Raw genomic sequence first — 18,915 nt, 5'->3', positions numbered from 1 at the left:
TTGACAACGAAAAATTCACCGAATTATATATTTACGTTCCTTAAAAGAAGTGCTGTACATTATTCTCATAATTATTAACCATAAACGGGCACCATGTACGACTATGAACTGTATTCATAGCTTTCACTTGTATTTACAACTCGTACGTTTGTACTCATTCCTTTTTAGTTGAACGTAAATGAGAAGGATCTTATGGATCAATTGTACACTAATGTTCTTTTCTGACAGTATTTTCTAATAGGAAAAAAATTCAATTCTAATTAGGAACATAAATCATTACGTATCCTTAATTCCTCATTAACTTGAAGCCAGTGAACTTTTAACGAATTTAGTGGACACTTTTACTTGTAATGATCACAGTTAAGCCAATATGATCGTATATATTCAGCCGCATCAGCCGAAACACCCTCTGCTTGTCGTACATTATCCACTGTACATTACTTTATTTAAGTGTAGTGTGAATGTGATCAGCTTAAAGAATAATCGATATATTGGGAGTAATGGAGTCCAAATGTACATACAAGTAGTGCGCTACTTATTCATTATGAATTATATATCAAATAAAGGCGTTCTGCGCATAGTTCGTAGAATCTGTTACTAAATAATGGCATGCAGGAACCCGTTGTACAGTTATAGTCGATGGTAACCTCAACGAAACTTGAAATGAAAGTTTCTTAGCTTCTTCTAAATCATTATTTAATTAAATATTGAATATGTTGAAGCTATTTATTCAAAAAAGTTCGTACGTTCCTGGAGAAAGGCCCAACAGTGGTGCCAAATCGGAAAAAATTTTCGTTCGAACTCAGCATCCTATTTCACAAAAATCCCATTTTGATTTGAAATAGTATTCCATAAAGACAGACGATTCTATACATTAAAATTAAAAATTTCTAAAATTGGTCAATTCTGACACCTGACCTTTGGCAACTTAGGAATCTCAAGTGTGGTGATGTAAATACTCGAAACTTGCTGTGCTTTCGTGTACATAATTTATCAATTATTATCAACTAGAAATATTCGACGATAAAAAAAAATCCCAAACACAGTCTGCCGTAGCTGATAGCTGATGTTGAAATCAGCCGCGATGACGCAGTTGTAGCTGATCGACGCGAGGCTGTCTCACTTTAGAACTTTTCAGAACTTTCGTTTTATGGCCCAATTTTTCCACATCGAAATTTAGACGAGAGTTCGTGCTTGCTGTACTGACACTGGGGGCTGGTGCTGGTACGGGAGTTACAAAGATCTTGAATGGTGACGTCGTACATAGCTTAAATTTCTTAATATACTTATAAATAATGTAAATGTTTTTAATATTCTCCAATTCTGGAACTTCATAACTGCAGCCAGCATGATGGTTGATGGATTGAATGCGGACACACAGCGTGTGATGGGCACTCAGTGGTGCTGACACACAGCGTGTGATGGCCACTCAGTGGTGCTGACACACAGCGTGTGGTGGCCACTCAGTGGTGCTGACACACAGCGTGTGCTGGCCACTCAGTGGTGCTGACACTCGGCGTGTGCTGGCCACTCAGTGGTGCTGACACACAGCGTGTCATGGGCACTCAGTTATACAGACACACAGCGTGTGATGACCACTCAGTGATGCTGACACACAGCGTGTGATGGTCACTCAGTGGTGCTGACACACAGCGTGTGATGGTCACTCAGTGGTGCTGACACTCGGCGTGTGCTGGCCACTCAGTGGTGCTGACACACAGCGTGTGATGACCACTCAGTGGTGCTGACACACAGCGTGTGATGGCCACTCAGTGGTGCTGACACACAGCGTGTGACGGCCACTCAGTGGTGCTGACACACAGCGTGTGACGGCCACTCAGTTATACAGACACAGACTCAGATTGAGTCTGCTGAGCTGCCACAGCAAATTTATCGTATAAAGTTTTAACTAACTTTTCAATAATATTAAATATGTGCCACAATAATGGACGAAATTATTTATCTGTTTTTGTAACGTGATAAATTTTGGCGTCGAATATTACAATTTTCTTATTGATGTGAAATCCTGCTCATGGTAAGACAATACTTGTTGAATTATGTCAACAAATGGTGTTAGTGGTTTTCTTAGTCGCCCATAAATGTCTATTCTATAAACTTACTTGTCAACATTAGACGTCTCATTCGACCGCGCACCAACCCATTACAACACATCCCTAGTCTATAACCATACTTGTATAAATGAAAATATTCTGTCATCCTATCCTAAGATTAATAGTAATAGTCAAATCCACCATAAGTTAATGCATAGCATTCATGTTCACGGTTGAGCTAATGAATGAAATGAATGTTGCTATGAATCTTGCTGAACGTCGATGATGAGGATGTAATGCACTGCTGTGTCAAAGATGATGATTGTTATAATTATTGTATATGTACACTGTTAGAAAAAACGGTGAAAAAGCGGTCCCACCGGCGTCCTAGTGGTCGGTCGCCCCGTGAAAATAAACTGTTTCGCCGTTTTTATCAGCTGTTTTACGGATTTTAGGTGTTAAATTGGAATAAAAACGATGAAACGGTGTTTCATTTCACGTGCCGACCGGCCACTGAAACGCCGGTAATACCGTTAACGGTAATTTTTCTAACAGTGTATTAACATTTCTCTTTTTATGTGCACTATTATAACTAAGTTATCGTTACTCGTACGTTGTGCCGATCTGTATGAAATTGCAGCGTGCAAATGTCAATATGAATAATGACAACATGATAAATTTAAACTTGTATCGTTTTCCTTAACGAAATGTTCACATTAAAAATACGTACAATGATGATAATTTTCTTTATTTCTGGTCTCTTATTTTCAACTAAAATTTGATGAAATATCACAATATCCAAGGATAAAATTTAAGGTTTACTGTAGGTCTGGACCTGTAGCAGAACCTAAAATAAACATTATACCGGTGGTCACAAATCAAAGTACTGACAATATACTTGCAAACATTCATCTAGTCGTTTACTAGTGCCATTAATGGAATTTTTTGAAAACCAGAGAGCAATCAATTCTATGAATTAGCTGCTGCAAGCTTCTACTGCACAGACGATAAACTGCTGGTGTAACATCTGCTCAACTATACCTATGATCTATAACGATTACGTTGAATATGTTATATACTACTTTTTTCCTTTCTTCTAATACGGTAGCATTCATAATCACCTGAGTATAGTGATAATATATATAAATTTCATACATTATCCCGAGTCGCAATTCGTCTTTTTGTAGCACCAAAGTGAAATATATGAAGAAAATAGGAGCCCAATATAGGTCTGCTATACCTCACTGTTGTAGCAATAACAACAGCAGCAACAATAATATCATCAGCAACAATAACAGCAGTAACTAAAATAAATATAACATCAGCAGCAGCAATAACAACAGCAGCATCAATAACAACAGCAGCATCAATAACAACAGCAGCATCAATAACAACAGCAGCAGCATCAATAACAACAGCAGCAGCAACAATAACAACAGCAGCATCAATAACAACAGCAGCATCAATAACAACAGCAGCATCAATAACAACAGCAGCAGCATCAATAACAACAGCAGCAGCATCAATAACAACAGCAGCAGCATCAGTAACAACAGCAGCAGACAGGCCGCAAGAAGCAGGCGCGCAAAGAATGAACGTAATGGAAGTATTATGCAGATTGCATCAACCTACGGGATTTGCTGGCCAATGCTTGGAATGAACATTCGAATTAATGAAGTTTTCATTCCATCCCTCTCTCCTCATCCCTCTCTCTCCTCAACCCTCTCTCCTCGCCCCTCTCTCTCCTCACCCCTCTCTCTCCTCACCCCTCTCTCTCCTCAACCCTCTCTCCTCGCCCCTCTCTCTCCTCATCCCTCTCTCTCCTCACCCCTCTCTCTCCTCATCCCTCTCTCTCCTCGCCCCTCTCTCTATTTTCTGAATTAATTTCTTCAAATTTCCAAACCAATATTTGATTCACATTCACGTTCTCTTTTTTTCCGAATTCAGTTGTTGATGTGAACGTTCCACAACCATATATAATATCTTAATTAATTACACACTTTAATTCTTCAGTCAACAGCTGTTCAAGTATCATCAGAAGAGTCTTCTAGATAACGCAAAACTATTGAACTATTTTCCCTCGCAAACTAATTAAAAAAAATATTAGTAAAATATCCAACATAATTCTTCATAGATGCCCGAGTGCTTCGTTGCAAGCGGAATTTTAATTCATATTTTGTAGTTATTATTTTAGCTGACTTGTCAAGTGCAAGAACCTACGATCAACGATTTCGAAACTGCGATATGCATGGTGTATGTTAAAATAGCTATGGTTTTATTCACTTCCTTTGCATGAATTTTCACTTCCAATGTATGTGACATGAAATTAATCAATAATTAAGCTTTAAAAATGCATTATAGTAATATACATGCATATAAATTAATATACGTTGATTGGTTAAATCACGGATGAAATCGCTCACATAAACACAGTAGCCTACTTGTTGCAAAGTTAGAACTTAATGAACAAAATTTTATAAAAAAAAAAATACTTTAAATAATTCGACATTTTTTCTTGCCCATTGATTTATATTAATTATTAACTGGTCATTATATATTTTCCCATTATTCAAATTTGTATCTATATAATTTGATTAATTTATTTATAGCGCGCCAACTACCGCATGTCTCTGTGACGTCCACACGCCACTAAAAGCGCCGTGTCGCCAGCAAGTTAAGCCTTCGTAGCAAATTAGCCGTAAAGGAACGTTAGTGCGGCCTGGGTGATGTGTCTGATGCCAGCGAAGTGATGTGTCTGACGCCAGCGCAGTGATGTGTCTGATGTCAGCGAAGTGATGTGTCTGATGCCAGGGCAGTGATGTGTCTGATGCCAGCGAAGTGATGTGTCCGGCCGAAGTGATGTGTCTGATGCCAGCGAAGTGATGTGTCTGATGCCAGCGAAGTGATGTGTCTGATGCCAGCGAAGTGATGTGTCCGGCCGAAGTGATGTGTCTGGTCGAAGTGATGTGTCTGGTCTAAGTGATGTGTCTGGTCGAAATGATGTGTCTTGCCGAACTGATGGGTCTGACGCCAGCGAAGTGATGTGTCTGACTGAAGTGATGTGTCTGGCCGAAGTGATGTGTCGGGCGAGGAAAATCAGTAAACAAAACTCATCAATAAAAGATCGAATTGAACAAAACAAGTACCCCCAAACATACATGAAGCATGAATTTGTTCATTCGTCGTATAAAATAAGAAGTGTGAAGGTAATGGTATCCCTCTAGTAAGTGCGCCTAGCGATCAAGCGAGTCAATCTTGTAATTGTAAGTATAGCCAATGTGGGTGCGAAGGCCATAGGCCTACGTCATGATCGCGCTGATTTGAACCATAGCTGACAAGCCCTGTTCTCCCCTCTAAGACCTTTACGATTTTATCCATTGTACAGTTAACAGTTTCTCGATATCTCCACTGTAATATTGATTTACACCTTGTAATTCAGTTTCGAAATTATTCAGTAAGAATCACTGACATTCATCGTTTGATTCACATTGTGATCAGGCCAAGCCTAGTAGCAAATGCCAACGAACCTACTGCGAAGCCCCAGCTCTATTGAACACGTACAAAGCGTATTAAATGAAACGCGTACAAGCTCAGGAACAAGATAAATTTAGCAACGCTCTTTACTTCTTCTAGAGTCGCTCGTTCTCTATCTTTAGTGTCAGTGAACAGTTATAAATGGATATATTTATGGGATGGATCTATTTATTATAGATTTTTCCATCTATAGAAAGATGAAAATTCTATCTGCTCAGAAATATTGATAAAAAATTTTAGAAAATATTGATAAAATACGAAATTGTTATCTTGATTTTCGTTTTCTGTCTTCTTCCAGATATGGACGCGAATCTATGAATAAATAACATTAAAAACTTGACATTGTCTAAGTTTTTTCAGGTACAAATAGCAGGAGCAGATCGTCCTCACACATTTTACAGCAAAGATCAATAATATTCTAGAAACATGACGGGCGCCACACGCCACGCAGTTAGGCCACACGCTTACACAGCTGGACGCCACACGCCACACAGCTGGCTCCATACGCCACATAGCTGGCGCCACACGCCACACAGCTGATGCCACACGCCACACAGCTGGTGCCACACACCACACAGCTGGTGCCACACACCACACAGCTGGCGCCACACGCCACACAGCTGGCGCCACACAGCTGGCTCCGAGGCTCCGAGATACGGCCAACTAACTTCAGGTCCTGAGTCAGCGTCAGCGGCAATTCCGGTCGAGGTCATAATTCTATCTTTTCAATAAACAGCGGACATAATACCCGTCAAAACGGACGGATGGCCTTCAAGCTTCCTTAATTGGCATGCAATGGGCAGTTTATTCCGGCAAAATGGCAAGTCCAGCGCGAGTTTTGTCGTATAAAACTAGTTTACGTATTCCATAGGGGTACCTTAGATCATTTATTGCTTAGGAGGTTAATGGACTCGACATAATTTAAAGAAAAGCCATTAAATGAAGGAGGCATTGACCATCTATTGCTCTGACGCAATCACTCTTGGGTTTGTAGCTTCGAATTTAATGCCCACTCATCGTGGAATCAAATAGCTTTATTTTTCAACATATTTATTTGTGAAATATTTTAAACTTAGAGGTTATACATCCCCATCACCACTATTGCAGCAATTTAGCTGAAAAAACGTAATCAATTACAACTTTTTAAATTAAGATAATCTGACAACCGTATTTTAACAAATACATTCGCATTTCCCTCTCGCTGCAAAATTAAGTACCCTTACATTTCCCTCTCGCTGAACGTACCCTTAGCCTTTTCCTTTCGCATTTTTCCCCTCAAGTCGAGCGGGCTCTTTTTGCTGTCGGCAATAATGGTTCGTTGGAGCTCTGTCAATTATGACATCAATGTGAAGAAATAATTTGTAGTTCGGGACCCTCCTTGCTGGCAGTTTTGGTTCGGAATTACTGTTTTACCTTTGCCCATGTTTTTTTTTTTCCCGGTAGAAAAAATACAAATCTTTCCAGGTATGCTGAATGAATTTAATCACAAATAATGGATTATATCGTCTAATTATCGTTACGGTCGCACTACAGTTAATAGCTAAAATCATCGAAGATGACACAATGCAGGAGCCTGTCTCAAAACTTCTAGGGATGAGTGTTAGTAAAGATTAAACGTGTTCAAAACTTTATATTTTATAAGATAATAATAAAAATAAGGATAGTATTCTGGAAGATAATAATAAAAAAGAGGTAGTTTAGTTGAAATTCATATCCAGTTTATGGATTCAATATCTATCTATGCATTAAAACATCGGCGTTCGTGTACCGACACACGCAACATACGTCGGCGATGCGAGCCTCAGCTGTGTCCCTGCAATGGTGACAATACCCTTAATACTGGTGGTTTTCTCTTAAACTGTCTGTTAATGAAGAGGTTTATGCTCCAAAAGCGTCACATGTGGAACTTCTTTAATGGATTTTTATTTGAATGTCACCATAGCCGCCGCCACATCGCCTTGGGATCGACAACATGGATTTCTCTCTCACTGTTTGCTAACGATGTTTATGCTATAAAATTGTTACAATATGGACTTCTTTGACGGCTCTTTAGTTGAATTTCTCCACAATTGCCGCGATTCCATCTTGGAATCGACATCTTAGATTTCTCTCAGTGCGTTTGCTAACAAGATTTAGGCTAGAGATGTGTTACATAAGGACTTTTTAAACATATTTTTACTTGAATGTCTTCATAATTACCGCGATCATGTTAGATTTCTCTCAATGCCTTTGCTAACAAGATTTTGGCTAGAAAAATTCACATAAAGAACTTTTTTGACATATTTTTAGTTGAATTTCACCCCAACCTCCACCATACCACCTTAGGATCGACAACAACCTTGCGTATTCCGGCCGCAGATGCTGCGGAGACGACAATGTGCGGCCAGTGCTGCTGCATGTCGTCGCGATTAATTGCTTGTTCAACGGACGCTAGCGCCATAACAAACTCACGCCACATCGTCAACATGCCATGAGAATTCGGCCATTCGGCCATGATTCGGCTGGTCGGCCATTCGACCAGCCGAATTCTCACGCCATGAGAATTCGGCTGGTCGTCCCCAGCCGAATTCTCATACTATGTCGCTTCTCGAATGTTCTTGCTTGATGAATTTCAACATCGTGTATATTTTTGCTACTAAGTTGACTGAACATTCAATAAGTGTTTTTCACATGTTACTTAATGTGTACAAAAGTGTACACACTACTTGAGCGTGGGCACAATGTTAGGAATGTTTTCTGGGTAATTGTAATACGGGTAACAATGTGAACGTGAGCTTAAAGAAGATTGAACGGAATGCAAGTCACACAATCATTGTTGATCTTCTGTCATGAAGATCATAATTAATATAATTCAGAGCGACCTTGACGGCCGGGTGATCACTATTAGTTTGTAAATTACAACTGAAAATACTTGGTACATTTGAATTTCTTGTATGTATAGTCCAAACAAGTAAGCGCATTCTCGTAAGCTACAGAAAATACACTAAATTAGTTCATACGTCGATTAAATAACTGATTACTTTAGCGAAAGTGCTGCGTTTAGAGCATACTTCATTGACAGTGTCCCACAATCATTAAGGCTATTTCATTGGTACTGTCAACCAATGTTAACAATCATTAGGGCTATTTCATTGGTCCTGTTAACCAAAGCTAGCAATCATTAAGGCTATTTCATTGGTCCTGTCAACCAATGCTAGCAATCATTAAGGCTATTTCATTGGTCCTGTCAACCAATGCTAGCAATCATTAAGGCTATTTCATTGTTTGGTACTGTCAGCCAATGTTAACAAAATTCCAGTCGTTTATTTTAATTTACATTGGTATTGAGAGAGCAAGCAGCCGAGAGAGATAAGAACGGGCTTGCGCTTCACTCAATGCTGCGGATTTAGATTTTTTTTTAAATTACGAAGCATCTACTGTACCACGAGAAAAAAAAACAGGGAAAGAGGATGAAGTGGAGATATGAAGGCAGGTCCTTATTAAAGCTATGCCGTTAGCTCCTCAAGCTCAGCCATCGGTCAGGCTCTTGGCCTCATCTACAGGAATATTCTTGTTTAAGAGTCAGCTGGTCGCTACTACAGGGCAGGCAAACGCACTGCAATCAGAACAGCTTCTGCGGCGATGGGCCAAAGCTTGACTTTGATCTCTTCTTATTTTCTAAGCAGAATTAACTTAGCTCTTTGTTCACAGACGTTATCTTTAGTTATATCTCTGTCTTTGTTATATATCTGTTGGCAATTTATCGACGTTTAGTGTCCCGTAAATTCTCATTGACAGTTTTTTAAGACAATTTCATTTTCAACAAAAATTAATTTATCAGTATAAAAAAGGCTTGAAGCTCGTTCTTTACCGTATCTTGACAATACTAGAATTTGTTCATAACACCATGCCGTTTGATATTTAATGAAACAAAAAAGAACAATTATATGCTCTAATTTCAGAGCATTTTTTTATATCATAAAAAATACAGTGCATTTTGTGTCAATTTCTGAGATTGCCAATTGAGATGCCGCTATTGTTATATTGCGTTGCTATAAGCTCAGTATTTCTCGAAACTTTTTCGAACGAGTACTCGTTTCAATTTCAATATTATTTCTTAACGCAGGCGCGTTAAGCAGATTTCCAAGGCGCGTGTAATTTTCAAAGAAATACTTTAAATTAGCTCAACATTTTAACTTTAAAGAATTGCATGAAATTTAAATTTATTTATATGAACTATACCTCTTGATAGGTGGGACCAAAATATGCAACGTTCCAAGAGCATACATAAAATCCATGCAGAGCGGACCAGAGTTTACTAACAACAGATTCATCTAGTAAAAACGACGCAAATGAGACAAGAGAAACAAGCATTATGATATGGTCAATAAAAGTTTTGATTGCTTCGCCATGGGGTGGGGCGAGAGGAATTTGTGTCATCACGAAGCCATTTGATGGAGCAGTTGTTGGCGAGCTTCTTATTGCCAGCGAAGATCATGACGAGCATCTCATCTCAGGCAAAAGCTATTACTAGACTCTATCAGGGAGCCCTAAAACCAAATCGATGACGCGCCCTTGCGAGACGAAACGTTCAGCTCCAGCGCCACCTTGTGGCAGCGCATGCAAGATGTGAGACGAAACGTTTAGCTCCAGCGCGTGGCAGTGCATGCAAGATGTGAGACGAAACGTTCAGCTCCAGCGCCACTTTGTGGCAGCGCATGCATGATGTGTGACGAGTCGTTCAGCTCCAGCGCCACCTTGTGGCAGTGCATGCAAGATGTGAGACGAGGCGTTCAGCTCCAGCGCCACCTTGTGGCAGCGCATGCAAGATGTGAGACGAAACGTTCAGCTCCAGCGCCACCTTGCGGCAGCGCATGCAATACTCGCACAACCCGATCAGCTTGAAGGCAATGATGAATATAAAATAATTTTCTAAAATAAACACACTTTGAAATCATTGATGAGAAATTACTATCATAACATTTTGAACGATTACAAATTTTTCGTTTATTTTTTAGTTTGCTTCAAGTAAATATTTCCCACGTTTAAATTCAGGACCAATTCGACCAAAAGTTCAATTTTTATCTATATAGTTGCTTCCTATTAGCTAAGCTGAATATTATTCCTGTGCAGTACCCATAGCGATCTTCAGTTTTTAGAGCGTCAACTTAGCTAGAACGGACATGAACTTTTTTCTCTACTAATTTCATCACTCGCATTGAGAAATTCTAAAATACTTTTTAAATCCAACTTTATGGTATAGTGAGTCTATTTGATTTGCAATTCCAGATGCATTGCTTTGTGGACCTGACCTTGTAACAAGATCATCTCAAATGAACTTGTGTTGCCGTTGTTACGTCGTATTTTGTTCCACGACGCACCGCAAATCTATCGTATTTTGTCACGGCTGCGTCTGACCAAAATTTACTGGTGAAAGAGACAGACCATTCCTTTAGCGGTTGGTTAGTCAATTTTGAAACTGATTGCAATGTGCACAAAGTTGAAGAGGAAGGAAATGTAGAGACTTAAAATATTACCGACGAAATATATTTTCTTAAACTTTTCCTATCTGAGCCATTCGTTTATTTGTGAATGGCGTTAATATATTTGAACTATGTCCTTTTTTTCAGTAATGATTCGAGAATAGATTATAAAGAATTATTTCTTTCTAATCTATTCATTTTAGTGATAGTCTTTCTACATAGTCAAGAGATAAAGCGTGCAAATAGAAAAGCTAATTTCTTTTATGTTGCTACTGTTATTGATGTTTAACCTGTGGTAGATCTATTATTCAATATTGCAGGACATTCTAATTTTGCAACCCTCTTAGACTGGTAACATTAATGTGCTACCTTCTTTCAATCATTCCATTATCTTCATTAAAAAGAAAAACAATGTAAACATTTAGTATGACTTTTATGATTCATAATAGAGCTTTTTCATTTCAAAATACACATGGCACTATGCTGATTCTTAACGATTTTTTACCTGGTATTTATTTTGCACAGAATTCTAATGGTCGGCTGTAACTTTCTGAGACATGTGTTTAATTGCCGAGCTTGCCTTTATAAATGTCTGTCTTTCTCCCCACCCTCACCGTCAGCCGCGGCGCCTGATCAGCCCCAAGTTATAACTGACATACCGCCAAATTTTCTGTCTCAGAGTTGAAAATTTGTCAGAGAATACTTAAATCTCTCGCAGGTAACGAGCGTATAGAAGGGAAAAACAATTGCAGGTGCTCATTGTCAAATAGCAGAGCATGGCATTTAGTTGGAAAATTTTAAATGCCAATGTCCGATATTTATTTTCACACTGCATGTCGTAGTTTAGTGCAATAAATTCTGAAAATTAACGAATAACTACTTCTTGCTGGTCATCACAGCACATTTGTTATAAAATATACGAAATTAAAATTTTTTGCGTTCACGCATTTATTGTGCATCGTCAGGGCTCGTTTTAAAGGTTTCAAAACCGACGTGGATGAGATTCAGATAACATGAGATTCAGAGGGAGCAGAGAGTGGGACATGTGAGAGGGAGCAGAGAGTGGGACATGTGAGAGGGAGCAGAGAGTGGGACATGTGAGAGGGAGCAGAGAGTGGGACAGAGACCAGCCTATGTAAGGAAGAAGAAGGCCCGGAATGTTGACCCTGCGTCACTTGATTTATACGGCGCTGTTCGAACTCATCCATCACAAGGCCTAGCCCGCCCGACCTCCAGACTTAGGGGGCTCTCTCCCTGCATCTTGTCTCGTTTTTTATTGATACTTTAGTGACACAAGCAGCAAGATTTGTCGCTCTGGCTTACGCGCCAGCATGGACAGCCCATACACAAAGAACTGCTCGGCAGATGTGCTGAGAGATGTTCTGACCTGACGCCAGATGGTTAAATGATCTTGCATTCAAACAAGCTAAGCCTTGTAGAAACATAGAGTCTTGTAGAAACATAAAGTCTTGTAGAAACATAAAGTCTTGTAGAAACATAAAGTCTTGTAGAAACATAAAGTCTTGTAGAAACATTAAGTTAAGTCTTGTAGAAACATTAATTGTCTTGGAAATAGTGCACGACGATTAAAATTTATAATGGTAGTAGACATGCTACATACAAGTGCTTTTGCTCACATACTCCTACTTTTTATAATAATTTTCAGCAATTTTACCGCCATCCAGTCCAGAGATTTTACAATCTTACACCGTCACTTTGTATTCTGTTTCAGAAATATGATTCGAGACATTGCATATGAGACACTACAAAGGCTTTACATTTACCTCCCTTTAGGAGCACCAGTCAATTCTCCATCAAACTTATCTAAGAAATTATCCCCTTTTTGGTAGTAAACCAAAAAACTGAGCGCGACAATAAATAAAATTTGCATAAGAAACTAGACGTACGAGAGCTGTAAAATTCTCGCCCGACAGTAAGCATCGCTTACGCACAACTCTGTGCTCAATTTTATCCCCTTTTTGGTAGTAAACCAAAAAACTGAGCGCGATAATAAATAAAATTTGCATGAGAAACTAGACGTACGAGAGCTGTAAAACAGTAAGCATCGCTCACGCACAACTCTGTGCTCAGGCATGACACGTTCCTATTATATATTAATAATAATATTAATAGACAATATATAATATTAATAGACACGATATTATATTATAATATCGACACGTTCCTCATTTCCCAAGCCTCAAGATTTCAGCGGCTTCAAAGCAGCGCCCAAAGGACCATCTAATTCATCGATATTGACGAGAGTGTTTGAACATTTTGAGCTCGCCACATCCTCCTGCCGATAGAGCAGTGAGCCTTCAAGTCTATATTGAATATCTTATTAAATAACCATGTAAATGAGTTACAGGTTGGGCCATATTAAATAACAATGTAAATGATTTATTGATGACATGTAGTGCCCTCAGGTAGTCATTATGCCTCAGGCATCGATAAAAATCTATTATATATGCAAAAGCTATAGCTGTTTTATCAGAGAAAAAGGTTGGCGTGAATATCATCAGAAAAATAAGCTCTGGAATGAACACTTCAAATTAGGCATGGTTCAACGAAAAAATTATAACTCAGTACTCACTGCAGTGAGTGACAGAGCGCATTTTCTCGTTGACGAAAACTTGAAGTCACGGACAGACGGACGGACAGACAGGCAGACAGACGGACAGACGGACCGACAGACAGACGGACGGACAGACAGACGGACATGGCGAGCACAATAGCGCCTTTTTTCATAAATGAGAAAATGCGCTAATAAGTCGCTAAGAAAAAGGTAGGAAAAATCTTATAGTTTCATCACTGCAAATTGAGAACATGTTTGTGTAGTAACTGAAACCGATATTTTACGCTGATTCTTTACTTTTTAAACCTTTTACGAAGCGAACAACCTGTCCTGACCAAAATTTATTCACAGCATTCAGCATTGGTCCCTACCAATGAGCAAATAAAGAATTCTATTTAATAATAATAATAAACAACGCTATTAGAATTACGACAATGAATAATATAAATAATTGACAATTATTTATAAATAATTAATAAATAAATAATTAACGCACGCGTTTTTTTACTTTCCTGCCCATAATTGAGACTGAAATTCAGCCACCGACAAACAGGGGCGGTGGGGGGAGGTCTAAGTCCTCTCTCTCTGTCCTCTCCCTTTGTTCTCTCCATCTGTCCTCTATCTCTGTCCTTTCTCTCTGTCCACTCCATCTGTCATCTCCCTTTGTTCTCTCCATCTGTCCTCAATCTCTGTCTACTCCCTCTGTCGTCTCCCTAAGTCCTCTCTCTCTCTGTCCTCTCCCTTTGTTCTCTCCATCTGTCCTCTATCTCTGTCCACTCCATCTGTCGTCTCCCTTTGTTCTCTCTTCTCTTCCTCTGTCAGTGCTCTCACCCTGGCAGTTAGTGGCACTATCCATACTCCACTTTCTAAACTTGTTCTCAATCCCTCTTTATGCAAAGTGTCATTAAAGTTTTGAATGTCCCAGACGTAGAGATAATCTATTTGTACGATAATATTATTATCGTACAATTATTATTTATATTGTTATTAATTATATCGTACAGCAATTATTTCACCTTTGATTATTCCTTAATAAAATTTCGAAGTGACATGAAATTTTTTCACAAATCTAATCATTATGTTATATGTTTATTATTATAAATTATAAACATAAATTTTAAATTAATTATATATTATATGAATTAAATTGTATCTTATGTATAGATTATTTATAATCATTCTGCTTTATTTTCTTTTGGTTTAAACCTAATATCTTTTCATTTCAGTAAATATGTTGCCGTATAGAGCTGTGCATGCGTACTGTAACTAATTACGCATTTTTGTACATAAACAGTAAACCGAAGACGATATAAATTAAAAATATATAGGGTGCATTCAAAACTTATTTATCGATTTAATCTGATTCTTGCAGCGGAAGTAGTTAGGAGTTTTACTACTACTAAAAATTATGTGTATCAACCTGACTTAGGGATGATTAATAATAATATCATATAGTAATATAATCAATAATATTCAATAAGCTTTTCTGCACAAAATCAATCCTACCTCTATAATCCTGCAAGTGTCGTCAGCAGCTTGATACGTTTTCTGTAGCGTGTAGCCTTTACTTGATATCAAGATTTCTTTCAGCTAATTTTCTAAAATCTAATCCAGCCTGAGAAATTTTTATTAATGAGTACCAATTAATTAATTTCACGGTAAAAACGACAAGAAACGATTTTTATTACTCTGAATCAAATCGAAAAACATTTCTTAGCAAGTTGTCAGTAATTTCATAATCCTCGTAGTCATTCAAATCAGATATCGTGAATTTTGAGTGTAAATCCTATTTTGGTCTTTAATTTTGATGAATCACCCAACAAGTGGCTAATTCATCACTGAGCTCTTTTGACCTTCATGATTTTATTCACTGCGAAAACAATCTGCACGCGTCTGAAGACGTTTCGTGTCCGAAGGCCTCTTTGAATGCGGACGCTCGGACGTCAGCTCTTTGCGGATGAGGTTTTCATCCGTATCGGTGAGCAGCATCGCTGAGGTATCGAAGACTATCGGTTCGTGCGGAATCCATAAAAAATATGTCAAAATTTATTTGAAATATCTCAGTATTATTGAGGAATCTGTTCTCAAAAAGATAGTTTCTTTCTGTCACAGACTCGAATTCGATCAACACTAGTAGGCTCATACGTACAAGTATTGGTAACAACAATTTACGACTCATCATTAAAACATTCTCATGACCAGTTAATTTCATAAGTTCAAACTCGCCTAAGATGGAAAAACCTGTTATTCTACTGAAAAATTGCTTTCTCTATGTTGATCATTATTGGATGATATTAATTTAAATTAGATATTTGTATAAAAAATTCATTGATTACCAGAGTACATATTTTCTTCACGAAACACAACGTACTTCCATACCTTCAAATCTCACGGCACCTGTGAATAAAGAAACCAAATTCCCGCTGCAATTTTGAGCTGAACCAGCCTTAGGAGCTGGAAAAAATGCGACTCCCTTGGAACGAGCTCACTTTTCGGAAATGCTGTGTCGATGAACGGTCGCCAAGTCGTTTCCTATTATAGGCCGGAAAATGTGTTAAGAAATGCTAGCAAGCTCGAGGTGTTCATAGCCTGTTAAACTTTACTTATGAGACGTTCATGTCTACTATTTTGAGCAAGAAATAGCGACGGATTTTGGACGGAATTGATCGGAGGTCTTGATGCATGCAAAGGTTCAAGTCTATCAAGATTTTGCGAGAAAATACCTTTAACTTGAAAAAAAAAATAAATCCAAAGACGCTTCACTTCATCGAGTTTGGATTAAAAACGTTTGAAATAATCGAGGAAAAGTGCAATAAATGTACTGATGGCTTAGTGCTGCTTAAACCAACCGAACCCTTTAAAACTATAAATGTTGTGATCAAGTTCACCCTATAAATGATAGGAAAATTCATCCATTAATATTGGGAATAAATTCACCCAAGTAATGTTGAGAACAAGTTCACCCTATAAATGGTGGAACATATTCACTCTAAATAAATAATTCAACAAATTCACCCCATAAATAATGAAACAAATTCTCATTATAAATGATGGAACAAATTCAAAACGCTTCAGGTACCAAAGGTATTCTGCGCCCAGCAACGCCTACAATTCGTTGTGCATGTTGTAATTAGGAAGACGCCCTAACTTATTGTGCTAATTGTGTTAATTGTTATTGATTATTCGGAAGCACCCGCAACATTTTATTTGTGTCCATTTGACGCTCGCTTGTTTGCGACCGAAAACTCAGCGCAGGTCTCATAAATCTGGCCGTGGCGCGGCGATAAATCAGACCTGGCGACTGAAGACGGAGGTGGCGATAGTGTGGCTCTGTGGCTGTGTTGTGGCTCTGTGGCTGTGTTGTGGCGCTGTGGCTGTGTTGTGGCTGTGTTGTGGCTGTGTTGTGGCTGTGTTGTGGCTCTGTGGCTGTGTTGTGGCTCTGTGGCTGTGTTGTGGCGCTGTGGCTGTGTTGTGGCGCTGTGGCTGTGTTGTGGCGCTGTGGCTGTGTTGTGGCTCTGTGGCTGTGTTGTGGCTCTGTGGCTGTGTTGTGGCGCTGTGGCTGTATTGTGGCTCTGTGGCTGTGTTGTGGCCCTGTGGCTGTGTTGTGGCGCTGTGGCTGCGTTATGGCACTGTGGCTGTGTTGTGGCGCTGTGGCTGTGTTGTGGCGCTGTGGCTGTGTTGTGGCGCTGTGGCTGTGTTGTGGCGCTGTGGCTGTGTCTCAGTGGTTATGCTGTACTGCGTTAGTATGCATAATCATATGCCCTGTATCTCATATATGGCATGATAACCTATATTTCTGATAGATACATGCATTATGCCCGGTGTCTCGCACAGAAATATGTCAAGGGTATCAATCTTAATACTATAGTGACGCATTTCTTATTAATCGATGAATGAGAAAACCCGCGTGTAAAATAATTAAGACGTCAATTATCGCAGGATTCACAAGCATTCCATTTGCTCCTGATATTGAACAAGTATATGAACTGCATTCATAGGCGATGAATGTGCGCTCTTCACTTAAATATTCAATGGCATATTGAGTTCAGTTTTATGAAACTTCATTGCATTGTTCGAAAAATCTACCTCCGTCTGCAACCAGCGTTTGCTAACATCGATTTAATCATTTTTACGTATTGAATGAGGCTTCCACAATCCAGAGTTGTTGCGTTTGGAGCAGGCTTACTATTCCGGATTTCGCCCTGTAGCTGAAAAATTTAAAATCGATACGTGGAAAGTGCTTCTTGCAGTCAATAATGGATTCATTTTCTCAGGCTGTAATACGACTTGCTTGGCGAAGCTTTGAATGAAATACGCTCGTTCTACAGAATCATATGATCCCGAACTTTATTTCAGGAGTACGAGTTTCTGGAAGTTCGATTTGTCGTGAATTTTCAAGTCTTCAATGTACGAATTTCCAGCGGCAAGAGCCAATGAGTGATATGGCAGGAAATATTTTAAGGGTTACGTCATTAGAAGAGAAGCTGACGGCTAGGCCAGTATTTGGTCAAAGCAAACAAGTTGGCCGAAGTTTACTGTCTGATGTTTGCCGTGCAAAACTGACTGTCAGGTAAACAATGCAACTTCGATCGATGACTCAAGAAGAATCTGTCTTGGCGGGGCTCTTAGAGATATTACCCACAATACTTATAGCTCAGAGGGTGCGGTGTAGCTTCAATGTTATGTGGAGTGACCTGGGTTAGTTTTGATTGGAACTTTATGTTTTCTGAACTACGAAAAAACAACATGGAGTAAAGTTGAGAAGAATAATCTAAATCTGAGTGTTGGTTATGAGCAAAACACGTTGGAACAAGATCACATCACACTACGAATAAAATAATTTTCCTATCATGAGTTTCATTTTAATGACATTAAATTTTAATTGTGAGCAACAAATGAAATAGATCAACAAATAAATTCAAGAGACTCTTTCTCTTTACAGGGAATGACAACCTGATTGCTCAACAAAGAGTTGTTATTATTTGAACTGGCAAAAAAATGTACTACCTGATAAAGATAATGTCACTAAGTTTGATATGTAGTAATTCATATTCTTTATGAGTTGCATTGTCCATCTCATGATAACATCCTTCATGTACTTTATTCAAAATCCGGTAAAGAACATTTCAAAAGAAAATATCCTGACACTTCATTTTCTTTCTTGCCAGCTTTTGGTCTGAACGGGTCTTCGCCATGTGCATCTCAGCTCACCAAGGGAGATGTTCCTTAAATTGTATCCTTGTTCTCCCCATAAATTACGCTCCATAAAAATTTGCGTATTTTTAGCGTATTT

The sequence above is a fragment of the Hyalella azteca genome, unplaced genomic scaffold, assembly GCF_000764305.2.
Source record: "Hyalella azteca isolate HAZT.00-mixed unplaced genomic scaffold, Hazt_2.0.2 contig7398, whole genome shotgun sequence".
NCBI lineage: Eukaryota > Metazoa > Arthropoda > Malacostraca > Amphipoda > Hyalellidae > Hyalella > Hyalella azteca.
Note: the sequence above shows the minus strand (reverse complement) of the source record.